Source organism: Oncorhynchus nerka, linkage group LG6 (genome assembly GCF_034236695.1).
Source record: "Oncorhynchus nerka isolate Pitt River linkage group LG6, Oner_Uvic_2.0, whole genome shotgun sequence".
Lineage (NCBI taxonomy): Eukaryota > Metazoa > Chordata > Actinopteri > Salmoniformes > Salmonidae > Oncorhynchus > Oncorhynchus nerka.
The window spans coordinates 37352947-37379314 of NC_088401.1; the positions used below are offsets into that span (position 1 = coordinate 37352947).

Here is a 26368-nt window from a genome sequence, read left to right on the forward strand (position 1 = left end):
CCTGCTACTCATGCCAGGAATATAGTATATGCATTTGCTTAGTCTGTGTGGATAGAAAACACTCAGACGTTTATAAAACTGGTTAAATCACTGCTGTGGCTTTTACCAGAACGGCATTTATATCGAAAAGCACAGGAAAACTGATCACTGAAAATGGGAAAATATATCCATGCGCTACTTGAACCCATTGATAAAGGTGAACCACAATTAATTGACTGAGGTTGCAGTACCTACAGCTTCCACACGGTGTCTAGAGTCTTGTCATTTCCCTTCCACGTTCGAGTTTTTTTACTTGGTCAAACACATGCAGGGCACCGTATCTCCTATGGTCTAGGACCGGATATTTTCAAAGTTTAGTTTCTAGCCGGACATTTTTCCAGACGGACAGCTAATGATCTTTTACATTACCTCCTGATGAATTTTTTCTTTTATCGCTATTTTTTCCTATTAACGTTTACTAATACCTTTTAAAGTTGCATTACAAACGTATTTTTCAAGAAGTGTTTTTCTTCGTGAAAGTTTATCGGGGATCATGACACTTTTTGAATTTTAAAAAAAAAACTGACACTGAAAATGGGAAAATATACCATGTTTTGAAACAATGTTTTTTTTGCAGTTTATCACACAGTCTTGTCATTTCATATAACGATATCTTCTAGGCTTTATATGGACCGATTTAATCGAAATAAAGACCCAAATAGTGTTTATGGGACATCTAGGCTTTATATGGACCGAGTGCCAACAAAGAAGATGGTGAAAGGTAATGAATGTTTTCTATTTTATTGTGCGGTTTGTGTAACGCCGAAATGCTAATTATTTTGTTTACATCCCCTGTGGGTCTTTTTGGGTGTTACATGCTATCAGATAATAGCTTCTCATGCTTTCGCCGAAAAGCATTTTAAAAATCTGACTTGTTGCCTGGATTCACAACGAGTGTAGCTTTAATTCGATACCCTGCATGTGTATTTTAATGAACTTTTGAGTTTTAACTAATACTATTAGCATTTAGCGTAGCGCATTTGCATTTCCAGAGCTCTAGTTGGGACGCAAGCGTCCCGAGTAGAAGCAACAGGTTAAAGGTGAACTGGATTAAATGAGGTCGAGGTTGCAATACCTACAGCTTCCACACGATGTCTAGAGTCTTGTGATTTGCTTCGGCTTTGTTTCTTGGTCAAACCGAAACAAGGGAGCCGATTTCCTCCAGTCTCCGACAGGATGTTTTGGTTGAGCAATATCCGGCCATGATTTCAAGACGTGAAGTTAAAGAATATACATCGCCCCGTGATCATTTTGATAGAGTATTAACGTTTACTAATACCTAAAGTTGCATTACAAAAGTATTTCGAAGTGTTTTGTGAAAGTTTATCGTCAACTTTTTTAATTTAACGCTCATTTTTTCCCTGATCACACACTATTCATAGATCGATATCTAGGCTATATATGGACCGATTTAATCGAAAAAAAGACCCAAAATTATGTTTATGGGACATCTAGGAGTGCCAAGAAAGAAGCTCGTCAAAGGTAATGAATGTTTTATATTTTATTTCTGCGTTTTGAGTAGCCCCCGGCTATCGCAAAATCTGTCGTTAGGTGACGTTGCAGTATTTTGGGGGATACATGCTATCAGATAATAGCTTCTCATGCTTTTGCCGAAAAGCATTTTACAAATCTGACTTGGTGGATAGATTCACAACGAGTGTAGCTTTAATTAGGTACATTGTATGTGCATTTTAAAGTTTGAGTTTTATCAACAACTATAGGTGGCGCACTTGAACATTTCCGCTGATTGATGTTCCCACCACGGGACCACGGCCCTAACAAGTTCACGTCTAGCGGGCACTGTTAGTACCTCGTAATGCTATTCGTTCTGACCGATGCTCCCGCAGTGTTCCGGGCCCTGGTCAATGATGTGCTCCGTGATATGTTGAACCGGTTCGTGTTTGTCTACCTTGACGTCCTCCTTGTTTTTTTCCCCAGTCAGCTCAAGAACACTTCCTCCATGTCCAACAGGTCCTTCAGCGTCTCCTGGAGAACCAGCTTTTTGTTAAAGCAGAAAAATTTGAATTCCATCGCTTCACTGTCTCCTTCCTAGGATACATCATTGCTGCTGGAAATATTCAGATGACAAGGTGAGAGTGGTGGGGGATTCCAGAGTGCAGCGGCAACATTTCCTGGGGTTTGCTAATTTCTACCACCGCCTCATCCGGAGTTTCCCCCCTCAGTACTCCCAAGGTTCTGTTCACATGGTCTCCAGCAGTTGGCCGGTTCTTCTCAGAACTCAAGCATTGGTGTGGACTGATCACAAGAACCTGGAATATCTCTGCACCGCCAAGCGCCTCAGCTCTAGACAAGCGCGATGGCCCTTTCTTTTCAACCGGTTTAACTTTACCATCTTCTACCGCCCGGGGGCCATGAATGTGCAGGGGTGGCTAACCAGAAGGGGGATGTTTGACTTGGACTCTGCCCATTCCTCGGTCCTGGAATGGGCACATTCCTCCAGACTTGCCTGCCATTCTGGCCTCCGTCGGACTCTGGCTTTTGTACGACAACGCTTTTGGTGGCACACCATGGTTCCTGACGTCTCCTTGTTCGTTGCCGCCTGCACTGTGTGCTCAGAATAAGACTCCACAGCAAGCTCCAGCTGAACTCCTTCAACCACTCCCTTTTCCTCACCGCCCCGGTCTCGTATCTCTGGACACACATCAGATAGCAACACCACTATCCTTACGGTGGTGGATACATTTACATTTACATTTAAGTCATTTAGCAGACGCTCTTATCCAGAGCGACTTACAAATTGGTGCGTTCACCTTAAGACATCCAGTGGAACAGCCACTTTACAATAGTGCATCTAAATCTTTTAAGGGGGGTGAGAAGGATTACTTTATCCTATCCTAGGTATTCCTGAAAGAGGTGGGGTTTCAGGTGTCTCCGGAAGGTGGTGATTGACTCCGCTGTCCTGGCGTCGTGGATGCTTTCCAAAGCCGTCCATTTCATTCCCCTTCCCAAGTTACCCTCAGCCAAGGAGACGGCCCAGCTCATGGTGTAGTACGTCTTCCGGATCCATGGACTTCTGGTGAACATGGTCTCCGACAGCGGTCCTCAATTCTCATCCAGGTTCTGCACCCTCATTGGGTCATCGGCCAACATGACCTCCGGTTTTAACCCCCAATCCAACAGTCAGTCGGAGTGAGCCAATCAGGACCTGGAGAGAGGGTTAGCATACCATCGGCGCAGATGTTCATCCTCCGTTGCCACCATACCTGGAACAGAGCCCCGTCCTCTCTTGTCAAGACCACCTCCAGGTATCGACGACAGTCAGACCGCCACCGGACCTCTGCTCCCCGCTATCGTCTCAGGCAGAGGGTATGGCTGTCCACTCGGGACCTGCCCCTCCGGGTGGTGTCTTTCCCCTGTTTCATCGGCCCTTTCCCCATCTCTAAAATCTTAAGCCCATCCTCTGTTCGTCTTCTGTTGCCCCGCACCCTCCGTATACATCCGACTTAAACCCCTGTCTTCACAGCCCTTTCTCTCCTGGACCCAGCCCTCATCACTGAGGTCGGCTGCCGGCACCCGGTCAACCAGGTATGTGCCCATGTAGGGCGCCAGGTGGCGCGCCTAGAGGGGGAGTACTGTCACTCTCTGATCTGTTTTTCCTGTCTTGTGCTTTTCTCCACCCCCCCATCAGGTGTCTTCCATTTGTCCTATCACCTGTATATTTATACCTGCATTTTCTGTTGCCAGTTCGTCCTGTCCCGTCAAGCCCTTTTGTTTTTCTGATCTTTCTGCCTATCCTGATCCTGCCCGCCATCCTGTACCTGCCTGACTCTGACTTGGATTGCAGACCCTTTGCCTACATTTACTACCATTTTTCCTACCCCTTGTACTATAATAAACTCTGAAACTTGGACTATCCGCCTCCTGTGTCTGCATCTTGGTCTTAGCCTCATTCCTGATAGAGAATGTGTATCTCTCTTTCCTTTTCTTTTTTTCTCTCTGTGTGTGTGTGTCCGTGCCTGTCCATGCGTGTGTATGTTTACGTGCTTGTGAGCGTGTGTGTCGTCATCGATAGGAGGCCTAGTCAGGCCGTTAAGAGAGCTGTGTTTTTGCAGCCTCCACCAGATGTTGATTCCTCCATGAAACAAATGACAGAAATGGCCCACATACAGCTGAGGAGACTAATTTGGAGTCAGGGATCCCAGCGGGCACCACCAATTCTTTCTCTCTCTCTCTCCCCCTCTGTCCATCACTCTCTCTCCCACCTCCCCACCCCCATCACTCTATCTCTATTAACACCTTTCCCCAACATAACATTGTAAAAGGAGTATTACACCATCTGGCCTCATATTATGAATTTGTACAAACTGAACTCTAATATAATAAACAGCAGAATTTAAAAGAGTTACTTGTTGAATAGTGTAACGTGCTAAATTATAATTTGAGGGGCAGGGAAGGAGGAATAAGTTATACTAACTGCTGATGTATACTCCTTGGAGAAGTAATTGACTTTTATCGCTCTAAACACTCAGCTATAAAAAGCCTTAGGTCCAGAATGCCAAATGTGTAAAGCTATAAACATTACAGTGACAGATTAAACTACTAAGCAAATAAAACAAGATCCTTTAGCTCCGAACGATTTTGTGTAACGTACTTCTTACATGTATGAGATTCTTGTATTTGATAATACAACATCATATGGCGAGGTCAATTGTTATTATTAATCCCTAATCTTACTACATTTGCACACACTGTACATATATTTTTCTATTGTGTTATCGACTGAACATTTGTTTATCCCATGTGTAACTCTGTGTTGTTGTTTTTGTCACACTGCTTTGCTTTATCTTGGCCAGGTCGCAGTTGTAAATGAGAACTTGTTCTCAACTGGCCTACATGTGGAAGCGCTTCCCCATAGGGAATCGAAATTTCTGAAATTTCAAGTGCACCACGCATAGTTTATGATAAAAATCTAAATGTCATAAAAATTGACATCCAATATACCAAATTAAAGCTACACTCATTGTGAATCTATTCACCAAGTCAGATTTGTAAAATGCTTTTCGGGGAAAGCATGAGACGCTATTATCTGTACCATGCAACCTCACATAAATGCAGCATCACAAAAACGACAGATTTTTTCGTTAGCGCTCGCAAACGAAAAGGCTGAAATAAAATATAAAACATTCCTTACCTTTGACGAGCTTCATTCTTGGCACTCCTAGATGTCCCATAAACATCATTTAGGGTCTTTTTTCGATTAAATCGGTCCATATATAGCCTAGATATCGAGCTAGGAATACCTTGGAAATGGAGTAAAAAATTAGCATTTTATAACGTAACGTCATTTTTTAAAATGCCAAAAGTCGACGATAAACTTTCACAAAACACTTCGAAATACTTTTGTAATGCTACTTTAGGTATTAGTACACGTTAATAAGCGATAAAATACCTCAGGAGACGGTGTGAAATCGTTAGCTGGTCCGTGGAGAAAAACATGTTTGAAAATGGTCGCTCGAAAATCTGGGCGGTGGCAGTAGGAAAGTAGTTCTCTTGTTTGGGTTAGACCAAGAATCAATTGCGAAACTAATGACGTAACTCTAGACAGCATGGAGAAGCTGTAGCCAATGAGAACGCGGCTCTATTTAATTCTGTTCTCTGTAAACAATTGCCTGCAGGCGCGGAAGAATATATTTTTACACTTTCAGTGAACAGATTTTCATGACCTATTCGACCAAAACGCACGTTCTGTAAATGGCACAGGCGTGATTTAAACACTTTTGGAAAGGTCTGACTGTTTCCTTTCCACACAAACTAACCAAATGAACGTACCATATTCCTGGCATGAATAGCAGGGCGCTGAAATGTTGCGCGATTTTTTTTTAAAGACTGCGAAAATTCGCATGCTCCATAACAATGAAGTTGAAATGAAAAAATAAATTAAATAAATGTGTATTCTCTGTTTATTGCTCTGATGACTGCTCAGGTGATAATTGGTAATGTGCTAAATACTTTTCAGATCCCATCCCTACAGCACTGTGAATAATAAACTTGATGACCACGGTTAGAATTTGTCTCTACGAACGGTATATAGTTTGTTCTGCAAACATGTCCATTTTACTTAATAACAGCTTCCCCTAACCACAGCTCCCCCTATCCCATCAAACAGTGTGGGGATTCACCAGGGATTCAGACTGGGGTGAAGGGGAAAATGGGTCCCTGACTTACAGTCCTATTTATTATTCATGTAACTCCACTGTCTTCATGTTCTACACCGTGCTCTGCAGTAAAGACTTTGTTTTGTTATTGTTGTTCAAACATTTAAAGCCAGTGCTAACAACAATTGCTCACTTGAACTCCATGGTCTATAGCAGGGTCGGGATAAAGTGTGCGTTCAACCTGGAGACGTGTTCAGACACGACCGCATCTACTCCAACAGGATGACACTGCACTATCAACTCCATGATCAAATGTATGAGGACATACCATGAGGTGTTGGCTTTTGCATTATTGATTGTATTGTTCGTGATGTACAATAGTAGAGTAAAGCTGTGTTTTTCAACCTCTGGTTCATGGAGCAGGTGCTGAATAAAGTATGGTTTGTTTAAGCTGGAGAAACATGTCCATACATAGCTCACATCCCACAGGAGGACGCAAACCCATCAAATCCATCCGAAAAGGTTTCAGGCCAGGCCTGAACATGATAGCCTGGGTAGCAGACCTTGGTTATTGGATGTCGGGAGGCTCATTTTAGAGGGCACCTCTGTAGATACCACCTGTCTTATGTCTGATAATTGATTCTCATGGACAGATCTAGCAATGTACAGAGCCCATGCTGGTTTCACCCTTCCGCCCCTCTTTCTATCCCTCCATTCCCTAGCCCTTCCAACTCTGCGATTCCGTCAGATCTGTCAGATCCACTAGGCAGGTTATAGGATCTCAATGGGTGGGGTTGGAGCGGTAGGGAGGTTGTAGGTGTTGAAGGGGATCTTTTTCTCAGAGAGTGGGCTTAAGGGGGGGGGGGGCAAAGATAGATCAAAAGACCCCGCAGCGAGGGGAGCCAGAGGATAGGCCCAGGATATGTCCCAAATGGCACTCTATTCCCTACATAGTGCGCTACTTTTAACCAGAGCCCTATGAATCCTGGACAAAAGTAGTACTCTACACTATAGGGAATAGTGTGCAATTTGGAACTTAGACGCATATGCTTCCTCCCCCTATCCCATCAAACGGTGTGGGGCTCCACCAGGGATTCAGAATGGGGTGAAGGGAGAGATGGGTTCTGACATGAAGCCTGCGCTGCTGCTCCACTCCTCCCTCCTCGCCGGGATCCAACAGCTTTTTGTTTTCCACCGTGTCAGTCATTACAATCTCCCCTCTAACTATAAGTCTACTGCGGTATCGACTGGTATATTAAGAGGAGAATATGAAAGAATCCAGAAATAGAAAGAGAATATGAAAGAAAAATGGTTTTAAGGAGAAAGTTAGAAACTGTCCAGTAGAGTTTCTTCTACCCAAAACAACATCCTATACTGAACTTCTTTCTACGTCGGTGTTTGTTCATATACGGAGGGTTACAATATATTATGGCTGGGTAGAGAAAGTTTTGGAAATATCCCTCTGATTTCCTTTATGACAGTACAACCTTTCAACTTCACCCACTGTTGTAGATTATGTGGTTGAGCAGTGTAGGTTGCGTGTGTGTGCATTTTTCATGTATTTATCCTTTATTTAACTAGATAAGTCAGTTAAGACCAAATTCTATTTACATTGACGGCCTTCCCCGGCCAAACCCTAACCCGGACGACACTGGGCCAATTGAGCGCAACCCTATGGGACACTAAATCACAGTCGTTTGTGATACAGCCTGGAATCAAACCAGGGTCTATAGTCACGCCTCTAGCACAGAGATGCAGTGCCTTAGACCACTGTGCCACTCGGGAGCCCAAACATGCACGTGTGTGTGTGGCCTGCGTGTGTGTGCGCTTGAGTGTCTGTCTATGGCAAGCCATAACGGTACCCCACTGCTCTGCAACTGAGAGCTCATCCTTTTATACCCTGCATGTGACTGTGGCAGGCTGCCAGAGGCCCCTATCATTTAACACAGTACACTTGTTGGGGTGAAACTGATACTCACTGATAATGGATTGGAGTTCAAAGAGGAGGCTGCTCACAGGAAACTTTTCCAGAGGTCAAATTTCAGAAGCAATCTTGTGAATCTAAACACGCATACACTTAGGGGGCACAGACAGTGACATGCACACGTACGGGCGTGTACGTGCGTAGGCACACAAACACACACACACACACACTCCTGTGGAAGGCATGGCATGCAGCTCTAAAAGTTGTTAGACCTGGAGACAGTCCAAAGGAGAGAGAGAGAAAAAATGAGAGAGAGCAAGCAAGCAATCGAGTGAGAGAGAGAGAGTGCCTTTAATGCTGTGAGGTAGGATAGAGTACAGGGACCTAATGGGTCTGTGTGACAGATTTATGACATCTCATCCCTCCATTTCTACAACAGAAAAAAAGTTGACTTGAGGGCTCCGACTCCACAGAGAAAGAGTGATTCATTTTCCACTACCAACTACCATGAGGTGAGAGTAGTAGACGGTTTAATATTGGGTTATTTCTATGAGTGGGGAGGAGAGTAATAAAATGTAATCACTTTCAAACAGGACCAAGGGCAAACCATACTCCCTCATGCAGGCCTGATTATTACTTTGGCCTCGGCTGAAGGTCTATTGGCTGTTTATGTACTTGTGGGCCCAATAGACAGATAGTTAAATATACATTGTCTGAATGGTAAGAAATTATGATTACACTTGCGTTACAGTTGAGTTTCTTTTTATAAATATTAAAATAATATATGAGACTATAACTCAATTGATATGGTAGCTGAAAATCCAAAGAAAACCAACCAGAATTGTTTTTTGAGATCCCCATGCTCTTTCAATGGAAAGCTATGGGTCCTATGCAATTCAAGCTCCCAGATTGCAATTCCTATGGCTTCCACTAGATGTCAACAGTCTTCGTTCATCGTTTCAGGCTTGTTTCTTCCAAAACTAGGAGGAATTTTGAGCCGGGAGTCACTGTTGGAAATCAGTCTGTGGGCGCGCAACGAAGAGGACGCGCACTTGCTAATTTTACTTTGCTATTGAAAATACTTCTTTCCGTATGAAATATGATAGTTTATTTACATCTTAGTATACCTGAGGATTAAACTTTTTGGGATATAAAGAAGGATTTTATCTAACAAAACGACCATGCATGTTATAGCTGGGACCCTTGGGATTGCAAACAGAGTAAGACTTTCAAAAAGTAAGTGATTATTTAATCGCTATTTGGGATTTTATGAAGCCTGTGCTGGTTGAAAAATATGTTGATGTGGGGTGCTGTCCTCAAACAATTGCATGGTATGCTTTCTCTGTAAAGCCTATTATAAATTGGACAATGCAATGGCATATTTCCAAAGTGCAAACCCCGCCCATCTGGCATTGAAGGAAGCCTCAATCAAACACTTAAAGTATTTGAAATAGAACAAATGCTATTTGAACCCAGGTGTGTTGTGCCGTTGGATTGTATTACATTTGCATTATGTGGTCATGCATGCACGAACGCACACGCACACAGATGCATATGATTAAAGCTGTCATTTCATGACATCTCCCCTGCGCACATTGAAAACGAATTAACTGAAAACTGAGGCATTCAACAATTAACATGAGCTTTGGTATGCCACGAAGCACCCTCTCGCCCCAGACGCACACACTCACACAGCCGTACGCCCCAGCCCTGTCCCATCTGACCTGATGTGAGCTCTTAACACAAAGACAGCCCACAGCTCCAGCACGTCTCTCTCTAATCAACTTCATTAGGAAATTGATTTCTGCATGTGGCCTCACATGTTTGAAATATCCTCCTCAGGAGCCTTCTCTCAGTGAAAGTCGGAATGAGAGAGAAGAAAAAAGCTTGGGTGAATCAATTTAAGTTAATTTCAGTCTTCGTAGAAGTGTTGCTGTCTATTACTTTTAAGCTACTGTCATTTTGAATAGATTCATTGCCTGAGAGCTAGACAGGAAAAAAAGAAAGAGGAAACATGATTGCTTTCATAATCCCAAGAGGGGATGAAATAATTCAGTGTCTCAGGTTAGAGAGTTGCAGAAAGAAGGGGAGTATATAGATGCAGTAGATTCATCAGAAACCAAAGGTTCAGCCAAAAATCCTTAAAACCCATGGACCAAGGTTGTTGAGTTCTGTTAGTGCTGTGTTGCATGCTTTAATTCATGTCATTACAAACCATCTACCTTAAAAACAACTTCCAACAAGCACATATGCTGGCATTGCAGAATAACCCCTTTTGTAAGAGTGATACAGAGAGGTGAGCTGACAGGTGAGGAGTCTACATGCTATAGTTCTGACGCATGACACGTTGACATATACTGTAGCTTTGTTTATTGAAATTTGGCTTCCCATAGCTAAAGCCTTAGAGAATACATGAATAAACTTGAGAGAAAGCTGGATAAGTCATAGTATCTCTATTAAGTAGCATCACAGTGAAAGATGAGTCAAATGCATTTGAAAGAACAATGGTTCTGCTGTGATAGGAGTAACAGCACTGCATGTAGAGAGTACTGTATATGCTGCCTAGACATTTCAGGACATAAAAGTATCAGGGGAAACATTTATAAACGATTCGTACATACAAAATATAACCCAAAACATGCGTGCGCAAGTTTTCCAGCAAAAGTTGGCATTTATGAAAAACTGAACATAATGTTCTTAGCTCCACACAAACTGTAGACCATGCACATGTTTTTCTGGTGGTCGAAGTACTGTATTGCAAGCAGGAAAGTAAGTATTTTGTGCAAATTGTGGATATGATGACACGCTTATTCATAAAATGTAGCCATTTGCCATTAGTGAGAAGAGCAAAAATCTATGAGTTTTAATCTAGAAATATTTGACATAGAAATCTATTTCCTATTTATTTTATTTTAATAGCCATTGCAGAATAAATTCCTTACCTTTGATGGGTTTATATTAAAGTAGACATCCTACAAATTACCATGCACATCTGTAATTTGTTTGGGCCTAGTTGCCTAATCAAAATAGATAGGCTATGTATTTCAAGTTTTGCTGTATGCGATCCCATTGGTAGCGTGGTTTATAATACACAGGTGAATTTAGCAGGTGAACAGACAGTTGATATTTTACATTGAAGTATGTATGTTACTACTGTACATAAAATAAAAATTGTAATAATTGTAGCCTAGACAATGTTTCAGAATTCATGGGCAGTCAAGCAAATTTAGGTTGGGGGAGAAGTCAATGGAAAATATTATTGAATTCAAACGTTAAGCTGACAGGTCCTCAACAATTAGCCATTGGTTTTTAATTCAAAAACTTGCCAAAGTCCTGCCAAATACAGCAGAAGGTAATGCAAAATATTTAAAGATTCTGCCAATATCTCCAAAAATATTTTGATAGAATTTGCTATTGCCCTTTGTTTTGGAAACTGCTGTGACTTAATTCCAATAGTTCCAAATTATACCATAAAGGGTGAATGGAGAGAATTTTCCATAGTTATAATGCTTGTTCAAGCGCACACAGTTTTCCACAGTTTTACAATGTATGTATTCTTTCCAGAAATATTTAGCGACATTTAGTGTGAAATTTACATGACAGTTATGAGGCCCCAGAACATAAAGACATCTGTCATCTGCAGCACCTTCATAGCCTCTTCCTACCGCTCCCTCTAGTGCTCATCCTGTGTGTGTGGAGACAGGTGTGCTGGAATCAGAGCAGATTCCCACCAGCTGCAACCTGTTCCACAATCAAGACCTCTTCAAATGCTCAGTCCTGCCACTTCCACACGGCAAGATCGTAATCTCTGCCAGTCCATATTTCTAGCTGTTTATTCCTGTTGTCCTGTTTTCCCTTGCCTGACACTGTTTTCCTTTCCGCTACAGTTCTGCCCGCTCTGACTCTGGTCCCCATCTCCAGTCCAACTTCTCGTTAGTCCTGCTACTCTGTCCTGGATTACCCACTCTATGCTCCCTTGGATTCCCCCCCAGACCTGCTTACTCTGTCCCAACACCTCTCGCTCCAGCCTCAGCCTCCGCACCTGGTTTCCGGCACCCCGCCCGAGCTTCCCCTGGCCTGCACGCAATCTCCCCCCCATGTTTCAATAAATACCTTGGTTACCTCATCCCAGTCTCCTCATCTGAGTCTGCTCTTGGGTTCACCTGTTCCGCTCCGTGTGACATTATACTAATTTCCAATAAATATTGAGGGTCTTATTCTGGTGACATGATGATTGATGCTTGAATGCCATTTGACCAATACAAATAATGTTGCTCTTATCCATCATAATCTCAATTTAGGTAGCCTACCCGCACTGAATCTGCGAGCTGTTGGCTAGAGCGTATGTGCCACGACCACAATGGGCACATTTGCTACAGTATATAGCGCAACAGTTGTTGTGACAAAACAATCAGTTGAAAATGCGATGAAAACCCATTTAACTCTTGTGTGGTCTTAACATTATGTATACTCACCTTGTCCTAAGGGTAAAATAAAGCAGCTTAATTGAATTTTAAACCTCAAATCTTGTTTTCATGAAGACACAACCTGTCATTCACCTGAAACTTTATGAATATCTGGGTTTTCCCTTTTCACAATGCAAAAAGACTGCATTTATCAGTGGACACCACTCATTTTTATTACACCTGTCTTTGTTTTCTGCACTAAAGTAGAGGTTGCTAAAGGTACTGCATAGGTGTAAACATGCTTTCTTTTAGCAAGAGATAGCACTTGTGTAGCCTAAGAAAGTAGCAGAAATGTGCAGAAAGTAGTTTTGAATGGATTTTATTGAAGGGAAACAATAACAGTCTTGAACTTTTTTGGCAACATAGTATTCTTATATACTGTACAATGAGGAATTCAACATAGTGATATATTCTTATATACTGTACAATGAGGAATTCAACATAGTGATATATTCTTATATACTGTACAATGAGGAATTCAACTACAAAATACTTGTCTTCTCCCATTTTTTGAACCATTGCCCCCACCCACAAGGTGTATAAACAACAACTAAGAATGAAATAATATAATAGATACAAAACAAATACATGAAGAACATAAATCAATCAACTCCAATTACCACATGTAGGACAGCATGCAAACTTGTGTGCATGAACTTTGCAGATGTATTTCTCACATGTGCAGCACAGAGTATTTGTTTTACAGTCCTTCTTTGGGGGTCAGAATTGGCATCTCCTCCTCTTGCCTGCCCCAGCTGCAGCCTCAGGTGGATCAGGACAAGATGCAGCCCCCTGAACAGCTTTCAAAAGCACTACAGAGGATGCTGTGCGGGGGAAGTGCCTTTCCCAGCTGCTCCAGGAACACCCTCTTGTTCTGCTTACCAGGCATCCAGGTAGGGTTGATTTTGTTCCATATCACAACGGCATTGTATGAGGACACATCAATGACGTTATGGAAGATGACCAGGGAACAGCGGGCAGTCATCCTCCTGCACCTTGTCCAGGTTGTCCACGCCTCCTTTGTTGTGGTTGTAGACCAGGATGATGGCTGGCTTCCTGTCCTCACGATCACTGATCTCAGCCGTTTTGTACAGTTTGCTCAGGAGGACCACATTCTTGTTCCTCTTTGGGAGGTAAGAAAGTAGAGTGGTGGTGGGGGTGAAGGCAAACTTTGATGAGAAAGCCTCTCTCCCCCTTGTTGCAAAGAGTGCAGGGTGGAGCTCAGGCTTGTTCTTTCTAACTGTGCCAACCATGGTGAGCTTTCTCTTTAGGCGCTGCTGGCCAAGTTCATAAGAGGTGAATAAATTGTCACAAGTGACATTGTGCGCCCTCAGTCCATCTGTCACATCAAGCACAACCCGCATCCCCTGGTTCTTCTCCAGGCCTCCACTGATCAGCTTCCCTGTGTAGACTTGCATCTTCCAAGCGTAGCTGGATTGTGCGTCACAGGCCACCCATATCTGGATGCCATACTTTGCTGGCCTGCTGGGCATATACTTCTGGAAATGACAGCAACCTTTTGACAAAATAGATAACAATCAGTAATTAGTATCAGTTTCACAGAAAACAATCACATAAATCAATTATATTACAACAATACATTATACAATTAACAGTGAAAATCACTTACATTACAGATATGAAAATAAAAATGTACCTCTAAATGGAACCAGTTGCTCATCCACTGGTACTTCAGGTCCAGGTTTGTAGAGGTATGGCAGACGCTCCACCCACTTCTCCCAGACCTCTCCGATGGCCGCCAGTTTGTATCTCACATGTCTTGCATGTCTTGACTCACGGTTATCAAATTGTAGCATTCTTGAGAAAGTGTGAAAGACTTTCAGTGGCATCGTGGCACAGAAAATCACCCTTCCACTCTCTGCATCCCAGAGACTACAAGTAGCCTCGCCTCGGGACTTATACACACCCGCTAAGATTTGCAGCCCTATGTAGGCACGCAGGTCAATCTCATACATCCTTTTCCAGTTATCTCCATATTTACTGAAACAATTCAAATTTGTCATCTCCAGGATGATTTGTTCGATGGCAGGTGTGATGAACATGTAGAATGTTGAGGCGATGTCCTGGGCATGGGCAACTGCATGTCTTGTGGGCCCTGGGGTCATTCTTATGACATTTTGTGCTGCCATTCTGCCTTGTTTGTCATATGTTGACAAGGACCATGTTGTGTTGCTGTTCTTTGACAAAAATGTCTCTCTTTCAGCTTGGGAGATTTCTTATTCATCTGAAGACGATGCATTGAGCTCTGGGCTGTATTCTTCCCCTTCTTCTTCTTCAGATACCTCCTCCTCTTTTAAATCATTGTTCTCTTGTCCCTCCTGGACATCTGAAAACATCAGATCTACGACCTGTTGGGCACTGAAACGTTGCACTCATGGCTTCAGCAAAGAGAGAACTGTAAGGACTGTCATCTTCAGCACCTTTATAGCCTCTGACTGCATTCCCCATGAGTAAACAGTGCTTTGAAGAAATGTTTATTTTGTCTGAAATTGTTTTTATTTTGTCTTTGAACTTGAGTCACCTGTGGGGTCGTGGAGGAGAGATGCTGCACAAGCACAATAACGTTTTAGTCTTGTCTGAGTTCATTCAGTAGCACACAATCTACATTTCTCATTGTGTGTGTGTGTGTGTCTTTGTGTTTTTTTGTGGTATGTAAATCATTTTATAACTGCCGGGTCAAAAATGACCCTAAGACAATCTTTGTAACCTGGTGGTGTACAGCTTTGATGGAAATATGAACAAAGGCAATCTTTCACTTTTTCTAATGTTGGGGTCACTCTAGGAAAAGTCATACAATTTCAAGTTGAAAAAATATAATGTGAAAATGTGCTTATCATTTTATGCAGATTTTAGAATATTTGCATGAAAATCTGTCACAAATTGGATGGAAACCTAACTAATGATGTACATTTTTTCAGAAATCTCCCATTTGGCATGTCTCTTGTGACGCGATTCACAACAGCACTGACAGATTTGTTGACTTGACCACTGCGTTTTGAACAACCCTAGCTCGATGAAAAGAGAAACATACAAGTATATTTGCCATAGATGAATTGTGAAAACTTTTAATTATATTTGCTGACACCCTACAGTCAAGTATTGGCACCAGTAGAGTAGCTATATAGCAATGTAAACCACACCCCTCTGTGAACATGCCTTATCCAATGTTGGTTACAAGGCAGTACTGATTTAAATTAGGGAAGAGAATATCATGTTACCATTGGTGTATTAAAATGAGCATTAGGGTGATATCACCCTATACCCTTAATAATCCCGCCTCCTGAATCCAAGTGTTTGACATGGGGGAGGGACCAGTAACTTTATTATCACACTTTTTCAATGTAAATCATCATACTTTGATCTGGTTTCATCCAAATATCAAATTGAATGAAAAATATAATTGTATCTGTTCATAACCTTTAAACACACCACAGTCATAGCAATTAAAAAGATGATGTTACCTTTACCGATACGGTTGTTGTAGTTAAGTGGGCTACTTACAGGTTTACTTTTGTATTAGAAAATACATGTATTCTTATTAATGGTAACAACATGCATGACTTGTACTTCAGGCCAGTGAAGTACAAATTACACAAAAGATATTGAAACTATTGAAAGACGTATATCAAATACATGCGTGCATTGTACATCTGCAACAGTTTACTAACCACTGTTCTTCCAGTAATGCACTGTATATTCTAGAAATACAGTATGTTGCTGTATTCAGGTTTTGTGTTTAAGTCAAGGTCCTGTACATATACAGTAAATTACTGACTACTGTGTTGCCAGTAATTTACTGTAAAAACTACAGGACATTTTTTACAGTGTGTGAAACACAAATCTAGTGCTTTACAAGTCCATGAGGACTGGGCATTCTGATGATGAAAGACTCTCATATCAATATGTCAAATAACGCGGTGAAGTTACTCTTCACTGTGATATTGTATTGTACCAAAAACCAGCTGTTGACAATGTAGAGCACAGCATTTGTACACTACCAGCCTATGAGTGATTAACAGAGAGCTTTTCCACCAGCCTAAAACAATGCCAACAGGAATCTTACACACACACACACACACACACACACACACACACACACACACACACACACACACACACACACACACACACACACACACACACACACACACACACACACAAGAAAAAAAACTATGCCAACAGAGATCTTTCAGCATGCCACGCTTTCAAAGGAGCTGTATATCTGGTACCCCATAAAACACTAGGAGCAGGACTCCTGCATTCATTCAATTAAGAATTTACAGCGCTATTGATTTCCACACAATCAAAGTACGTCAGAATTCTGCAAACACGATGCGGAGCAGTTTTCATTAGCCTTCAATCTCTACCTGAGAGGATAAAGCCATTGGTCAGCAACATGAAGAGATGATGGAGAGATGATGATGGACAACTTGCAGAGAAACTCAACACTTTTTACTTCTCAGTGTTTCCTCCTCGGCCCACAATGCCTTTCCTTTCCTCTTCACCAAAACCCCCTCTCTTTCACTGTCTTCCCCGTCCTCTCCTCCAACTGCCTCTGCCCTCCTCTCCTCCACTGCCTCCTTTCCTCCACCCTTCTCTTGATGGTTATTTATCATAGATGCACTGTACTGTACAACTATTTCCTTCCTAATTGTTCTGTTATTGCACGTTTCTATTCTCTTTGATTTCTTGCCTTATAAATTAACCCTCCTGCTGTGTTCCGGTCGAATTGGACCAATTTAATTGAATCTGATTGTCATAAGGTTCCATGACTTTGTCCACACAGGGCATCTGAACACACAAAATACATTTAGATGATTTTCATAAGGTTTTGGGCATTTTATTTTACTTTTGTACATCTATGGTGTTCCCGGTCAAAAATGACCTTTCATTAGAAATGAATGGGTGAGACTACAATTAGTGTATAAAATTGAGTTCAGGCACATGCTCATTCATCAGATGGACACACTTCCTCTCCCAGTCCCCCACATGCATGTGTGTTTGAGCACATACACCTCACTCCCCTTCTCGACTTTCCCACGGGAACCTTTCCCCAATAGAATCTTTCCCCCACGGGAACCACACCTGTTGGCGTTCTCACAAACAATCGCAACATTGTTTAAGTAATATATATATATAACTTTTCTCGTAGCTCTGATATATGTAGATTTTTTGAGGCCTTGCTCACAATTCATTCTCTGGCAGCACAATGACCAAACGATATACTGCATGTGAGGCTCTTGATCGTGACACTGGTGAGGAGGAGAGAGTCCTTGTTAAAATGTAACACAAAATAGTCTGTGATAAATAGCACAATATGTTTCATCTGAGTATTTGTTATAGTCAAAATAATCCATACATTATGCTTTTTCTACTAACAAAACGAGGCCATGAATAGCAAATAGAAGTTCAAAACTTGTAATGTTCACAAGAACTTAAGTTGATGAAACGATCTAACAACAACGTTAGGTGATATTATGTGTATTATTATGGATTTCTAATCAGCTACAATGGGGAGGTCATTTTGGACCGGGAAAACAGAATTGATTAACATGAAACGAACACAACAGGAGGGTTAACCGTAGGTGGCTGATAAGTGTGGGCCCGATTTACCTAAGAAAATGCAGAGATTAACATTCAGTTTGTTGGGCATTCTAGGAGGGGAAACAGTCTTCAGTAGCTCAGAGTTTGTCTTTGCATTTGCATCAGATCAACCTGCCTTTGTGTTGCTGTTTTTCTATCCCACTTTTTCTACCATCACTCACAGCTTTCACGTTAAACCTCTCTCCATACCCACATTAAAAAATACTATAGCATACAATGGTAGAATTCACTGTAGTCTTTTTGCTGACTTTACTGTTGCATTCACTGCAGTATTTTTGTGGACTGTGGTTAGTGTTTACTTTAGTGTTATGGATATGACTGTAGAACTATGGCATATTTACAGTTTACATACTGTACAAAAAAATGGTAGGATAATTTGTGTAGTGTTTTTGCGTACTGTAGGGTACTGTAGTATTTACTGTAGTGTTTTTGCAGATATTAATGTGCTATTTACTATAGTGTTTTTGTTTTATTATAATTCACATAGCAGTGGGGTTTTCTCCTTGAGGAAAACTACTGGACAAAATACTCAAAGAGTTAAAACAACATACTGTATGGTCTACACTTGGCATGTGCAGATAACTGCCAAAATAAAGGAAATACCAATACCAAAGTGTCTTGGGGCGTTGTGCAACCACGAGCCGCAAGAACAGCTTCTATGCACCTCGGCATAGATTCTACACTCTTAGAAAAAAAGGTGCTATCTAGAACCTAAAGGGGTTATTCGGCTGTCCTCATAGGAGAACCCTTTAGAGAACCCTTTTGGGTTCCAGGCAGAACCCGTTTCACAGAGGGTTCTGCCTGGAACCAAAAGGGGTTCTACTTGGAACCCAAGGGAGTTCTCCCATGGGGACAGCGAAAGAACCCTTTTAGAACCCTTTTTTTCTATGACTGTACAAGTGTCTGGAGCTTTATTTGGAGGGATGTGATGCCATTCTTCCATGTGAAATTCCATCATTTGGTGTTTTGTTAACGGTGGTGGAAAACGCTGTCTCAGACCCAAAGTCTCTGAGATCTTTTCTTCTAACCATGGTAGCCAAAATAATGGGCAACAGGGCATTTTTATACATGACACTAAGTACGAGGGATGTTAATTATTTGATTAACTCAGAAACAACACCTGTGAGGAAGCACCTGCTTTATAAACTTTGCATCCCTCGTTTACTCAAGTGTTCCCTTTATTTTGACAGTTACATGCTGTGGTGTAAAGTACTTAAGAAAGAATACCTTGAAGCACTACTTTTTTTTGTTTTTTGGGGGTATCTGTTCTTTACTTTTTGACAAGTTACTTTTACTCCACTTCATTCCTAAATAAAATGTTTTACTTTTTACACTTTTCCTGACACCCAAAGGTGCTCATTACATTCCAAATGCTCTGATAGGACAGCAATATGGTCCAATTCATACACCTGCCAATATACTGCGCTGTCATACCTACTGCCTTTGATCTGGCGGACTCACTAAACACAAATAGTGTGTTTGTAAATTATTTCTGAGTGTTGGTGTGGGCCCATGTCTGTCCGAACAATTTTAAAAACAAGAAAATCTGTCCATCGGGATTTCTCAATATAGAGAATTTGATTTGATTTAATTTCACTCAAGTATGACAATTGGTCACTTTTCCACCATTGTACTTATGCACATTTCAAACCAGATACTTTTAGACATGTAGTAATTTACTATTGAGGTATTTTTTAAAACTTTTAATCAAGTGTGACAATTGAGTACATTTTCCACCACTGGTTACTTGTAGGTTTCTCACTTATAGGTGGCACAAATTAGGCTGTGGGGAAAAGAAAGGGCAGGGTATATGCAAATTAAATACTGTAGTATATACTATAGTAATTACTGTAGTGTTTGCTGTAGTGTTTTGGTGGTCTATAGTATATTGTACTATTTACTATAGTATTCTACAGTATACTGCACAAATTGTATAGTAAGTACCTCACATGATCAAGGGATAATACAGTGTGTAGTATAGTATTATACAGTGTAGTACAGTAATGCAAGCAGAGAAAATGGCACAGCAGCCATTTTGGGAGGGAGTGTGGATGACCACACACCAAAGCAGTCAAACTAAAAATCGATCAGCTAAATTTGCGATACTGTACTGTAGTACTGTAGTACTGTACTGTAGTATTTTTCATGTGTGAAGTTGGTGTTAATTGTTAAAAACTGTTTCCTGTAAAAGACTGATAGGAGTGTCCTTTGACTCTGAGCACCCGAGTGGGTCAGCGATCTAAGGCACTGCATCTCAGTGCTAGAAGCATCACTACAGAACCTGGATTGATTCCAGGCTGTATCACAACCGGCCATGATTGGGGGTCCCATAGAGCGGCGCATAATTGGCCCAGTGTCGTCTGGGTTAGGGTTTGGCTCTGGTAGGGCGTCATTGAAAATAAGAATTTGTTCTTAAATGATTTGCCTATTTAAATAAAGGCTAAAAAAATGTATAAAGAATGGGATGGGGTGGGAGAGAGGAAATGAGCAAGAGTGAAAAATAAAAATGAAGAAGTGAGAGAGAGACTTAGAAAGAGATAGAAGGGTGGTGGTGGTGTGGCCTTGAGAGCATACATGTAGCTGCTTAATTAATTCGGTCACAGCGCCTTATAATGAAACCTTTATTCAGGGGGAATGAGGGGGGATGGCAGGGGGCTTGGCAGAGAAGAGAGCGGTTGTGTTTCGGAGAGAGGGTGAAAAATAAAAATCCCAGTGTCCACAGTTGGCTTTCCCTCATGTCAGCTGCCTTGGTTACAGAGTTAGCTGCCAGCAAGCTCCAGCACTGCAGCTCAGTCCCACTCTCCCTCTTCTGTTTCTCTGGCTACCTCTCACTCTCTCTCTCTTCTATCCCTCTGTCCCCAACACCTCTCTTCTCTCTCTGTCTTTCTCTATCCCTCTCTGTATCTGTCTGTCTGTCTGTCTGTCTGTCTGTCTGTCTGTCTGTCTGTCTGTCTGTCTGTCTGTCTGTCTGTCTGTCTGTCTGTCTGTCTGTCTGTCTGTCTGTCTGTCTGTCTGTCTGTCTGTCTGTCTGTCTCTTTCTCTTTCTCTTTCTCTTTCTCACTTGGCTCCAACATATTATTATTTTTTCCAAGTAGACAGGATCTCATTCAAAAAACAACAGTATTCTATGTCCCTCCCTCCTGCCACAGCACCATTCTTTTCAAATCTCTCTTTTCTCTCCCGGCTCATTACATGTGACACAATCAGTCACATTGACAACAACACTAGCATCAACATCATTCCACACAAACAGAGAATAAAGTATTCACAAATACAGTATACAGCTAATATTGTACGTTGATACTACCATGTGTCTGATAGAGCTTCCCAACTTAATAGGTAATACACAGCTAATACATTTAAAAAAACTCAATTGTATTTGGTGGCTTTTTTTGTTCCATACAGTTCGAAATATGCTATTGTTGCATTGGATGTATGTCAATGTTAGCATACAATTCAAAAATTGGTGAGTTTAAGGAACAGTTTTGTTATTTTCACTGGTCGAGCGTCAATGAAAAATTGCTTTTTGTTGCTTGTTTACATTTCACCAGATACATCTGCGACAAATAAAGACAATTCCTACCTGGTGTTGCACACCACAGCCCCTCCAGTACTGGATGAGTCTTCAGAAGTTAACTTATTTTTCTCCGTCTCTGTCGTTCCATTCATTTACATTCTTCTTTTGTCTGCCTATCTATTTGTCTGGAGTTCTTTTTTTTCAAAACGTGGGCTTCCCGCTTATCGCACAGCTCTGTTGAAAGGTCTGGTGCACTCAGAAGAAGAAGTGAGTGAAGAGGATAGAGGAGACGGATGGAAAGAATAAGTCTGACACCTCGTGATCAGCTCAGCTCAGCTCCCTGCTCTACCTCTGCGCTCCTGCCTGCTCTCTCTCTCTCTCTCTCTCTCTCTCTTAGAGCTGCACTGAACGAACGACCAAGTCCAGAGGGTCCCTCTCCCTCACGCCACCTTCGTCCTATGCTGTGCTGCTGCTGCTGCTGCTGCTCCAGCCAGCCTCTCTCTTTCTCTCTCAATTTCTCCCTCGCTCTATCTCTATCCCTACTCCAGCCACATGCATATTCAGATAAATGCACCTGAAATGCACTGTACTAACCCAATAGTGTCAGATATCACCCCATCATTCTCATTTGCTTTCTAACTATTGCTCTCTGTGTGTGTTTTACTGAAATGTTGCAACCCTACATTCAGGCCTGATGTGGCCTATAAAGCATGAGTTTCAGGTCTCTATATTAGGGTAAGGCTAGGACTCAAAATAAGACCTTAAGAGATGTGTAATGTATTGCCATAAGACAGAAAACGAACACATTCAACAAATCTCTGTCACTAACACATACAGTCATGGGTGGTAACTCTACATTTCACTCAAAAAGGCAAGGCACGTTGGGAAATTATATTGAATGCATGGCTTAATGGGGGAGTAAAAATGATTGATACAACACTGATACTAACACCAATCTGGAACCCCTAGAGCAGGGGTCTCAAACTCATTCCACGGAGGTCCGAGTGTCTGTAGGTTTTTGTTTTATCCTTTCACGTAGCCCTTTCCTGAAATCAAATGGCCAAATCTCCCTCTAGTGGGATGTTATTAATATTTTTTATAATTTCATAATTAATAATCATTATTAAAAAAACTGCTGAAAATCCAGTGTTTCTTTATCACATGCTTGTGTTATATTTCAGTTTTCTGTGATATATGTAAAGTGTATTATTGGGATGCAAACTCAAAACTGAATACATTTCATGTCATGCGGGACTACGTGTGTGTGCAGGAATCAGACGCAGAGAGAGGGTAATGGAGTAAAGTGCTTTACTATTGCACACCAAACTGATAAGCCCAATACAATATAGGGCGCAGGACACTATACCAGACATCCCAAAACCACAGGGTGTCCAGTATAGAAAATAAAATACACCATGACCTAATATGTACACACGTAACAAAAGACAATCCCGCACAAAACAAGGGCGGGTCAAACTACTACATATAGGGAAGCTAATTAAACCAAAATACACACAGGTGAAACTAATAAGACAAAACCAACAGAAAAACGAAAAAGGGATCGGTAGCGGCAAGTAGGACGGTGACGACGACCGCCGAGCACCGCCCGAACAGGCAGGGGAGTCAACTTCAGCAGAAGTCGTGACAGTACCCCCCCCTGACGCGCGGCTCCCACAACGCGCCGCCACCGGCCTCGAGGACGACCCGAAGAACGAGGCACCGGGCGATCCAGGTGGAGGCGGTGGAAATCTCTCAGGAGAGAAGGGTCCAAAATGTCCCCCACCGGAACCCAGCATCTCTCCTCCGGACCGTACCCCTCCCAGTCCACGAGGTACTGTAGGCCCCTCACCCGGCGTCTCGAGTCCAAAATGCCACGGACTGTGTACGCCGGGGACCCCTCGATGTCCAGAGGGGGCGGAGGGACCTCAGGCACCTCACCTTCTTGCAGGGGACCAGCCACCACTGGCCTGAGGAGAGACACATGAAACGAGGGGTTAATACGGTAATACCTAGGAAGTTGTAACCTGTAACACACCTCGTTTATTCTCCTCAGGACTTTGAACGGCTCCACACACTGCGGCCCCAGCTTCCGACAGGGCAGGCGGAGGGGCAGGTTCCAGGTCGAGAGCCAGACCCTGTCCCCTGGTGCAAACACGGGGGCCTCACTGCTGTGCTGGTCAGCACTCCTCTTCTGCCGTTCTCCCGCTAACCTTTGCGATTCCTGGACGGCTTTCCAGGTGTCCTTGGAGTGCTGTACCCATTCCTCAACCGCAGGAGCCTCGGTCTGGCTCTGATGCCATGGGGCCAGGACCGGCTGGTAACCTAACACACACTCAAAAGGGGACAAGTTAGTTGAGGAGTGGCGTAGGAAGTTCTGAGCAAGCTCAGCCCAAGGAACATACCTTGCCCAGAAACCTGCCCACATCCTGGTTTACGCGCTCCACCTGCCCATTACTCTCGGGGTGAAAACCTGAGGTTAAGCTGACCGAGACCCCCAGTCTCTCCATAAACGCCCTCCATACTCTGGACGTGAATTGGGGACCCCGATCAGAAACGATGTCCTCAGGCACCCCATAGTGCCGGAAGACATGGGTAAACAAGGCCTCCGCAGTCTGCAGGGCCGTAGGGAGACCGGGCAACGGGATGAGACGACAGCACTTAGAAAACCGATCCACAACGACCAGGATTGTAGTACTTCCCTGGGACAGGGGAAGGTCGGTAAGAAAGTCCACCGATAAGTGTGTCCACGGCCGTTGTGGAACAGGGAGGGGTTGTAACGTCCCTCTAGGCAAGTGCCGAGGAGCCTTGCTCTGAGCGCACACTGAGCAGGAGGAGACATAAAATCTCAGGTCCTTAGCCAGCGTGGGCCACCAGTATCTCCCTCTAAGACTCCGCACTGTCCTCTCGATGCCAGGATGACCGGAGGAGGGGAGAGTATGATCCCAACGGATCAGCTTATATCGGACCCCCCTCGGCACATACTGAGCCCCCGCAGGACAGTTAGGGGGGGCCGGCTCTAACCGTGACGCCCTCTCTATCTCCGCGTCCACCTCCCATACTACTGGTGCCACGAGACATGAAGGTGGAATGATGGGAGTTGGCTCTACGGACCGCTCCTCGGTATCATAGAGGCAGGACAGCGCGGCGGCTTTGATGTTTTGGGAGCCTAGCCGGTATGAGATGGTAAACCGAAACCTGGTGAAAAACATGGCCCATCTAGCTTGACGTGGATTTAGTCTCCTCGCTGCCCGGATATACTCGAGATTACGATGGTCAGTCCAGATGAGAAAAGGGTGTTTCGCCCCCTCAAGCCAATGTCTCCACACCTTCAGAGCCTTGACAATGAGTTCATCCAGTGTGAGGGTGGTGTCCCGACATGCTAGCTCCCTGCGGACGTCCTCCCTGAGACTGCATCGGAAATTATCTATCAGGGCCCTGTCGTTCCACCCTGCTCCTGCGGCCAAGGTCCTGAACTCCAGGGCAAAGTCCTGCGTGCTCCTCATCTCCTGACGCAGGTGGAACAGCCGTTCACCCGCCGCACGACCCTCTGGTGGATGGTCAAACACAGCTCGGAATCGGCGGGTGAACTCGAGGTAATGATCCCTCGCCGAGTCCGGACCATTCCACACTGCGTTGGCCCACTCGAGAGCTCGCCCAGTCAAACAGGAGACGAAGGCGCTCACGCTCTCCTCTCCGGAGGGAGCAGGACGCACGGTAGCCAGGTACAGTTCCAGTTATAGAAGGAAACCCTGGCACCCCGCCGCCGTTCCATCATACTCCCGTGGTAGCGTCAGTCGAAGAGCCCCGGAGCCAGATGCGGTAGCAGGAACAGGAGGTGCTGGAGGAGGGGGTGCTGGAGATGAGGTGGGAAGGCCACTCCTCACCTATCGATCCATCCTCTCCATCATTTGGTCCATGGCCGAACCAATCCTATGGAGAACGCTGGTATGATGGAGGACCCTTTCCTCCATCAATGGGAGAGGAGATGCGGCTGCTCCTGCTGATTCCATGTTGCGGTGCAGGATTCTGTCACGCGGGACTAGGTGTGTGTGCAGGAATCAGACACAGAGAGAGAGTAATGGAGTAAAGTGCTTTACTATTGCACACCAAACTGATAAGCCCAATACAATACAGGGTGCAGGACAATATACCAGACAACCCAAAACCACAGGGTGTCCAGTATAGAAAATAAAATACACCACGACCTAATATGTACACACGTAACAAAAGACAATCCCGCACAAAACAAGGGCTGGTCAAACTACTACATATAGGGAAGCTAATTAAACCAACATACACACAGGTGAAACTAATAAGACAAAACCAACAGACAAACGAAAAAGGGATCGGTAGCGGCTAGTAGGACGGTGACGACGACCGCCGAGCACCGCCCGAACAGGCAGGGGAGCCAACTTCGGCGGAAGTCGTGACATTTCAACTCTATATCTGACATGGTACAGAGGTGTCTTCTTTTTTATAAGCCCATAACCATGTGCATAACTAGGTTTCCATCCAACCATTTAATGCAGATTAATTAACTGACACATGAAAAAGTCACAACTGGGCTGATGATGCTGGTAAAATTTTATAAATCCCGACAAAAAAGTTATTTGGGTAAAAGTCATTATGGCGGTGGAAACCCCTTTATGCGCAAATATTGATGTAATAATATTTACATAAA

The 26368-nt window shown here is 43.2% G+C and overlaps 1 protein-coding gene across 1 annotated transcript in view; it reads right to left on the minus strand.

Moving 5' to 3' along the window:
* LOC115130435 (cadherin-20-like) overlaps window positions 1-22055 on the minus strand; it is a 124389-nt gene extending 102334 nt beyond the window's left edge. Inside the window, exon 1 of the mRNA XM_029661582.2 lies at window positions 21754-22055. The gene's annotated coding sequence lies outside the window, so the exon portion shown is untranslated. The remainder of the gene's footprint in view (window positions 1-21753) is intronic.
* Window positions 22056-26368: the final 4313 nt, after the last annotated feature.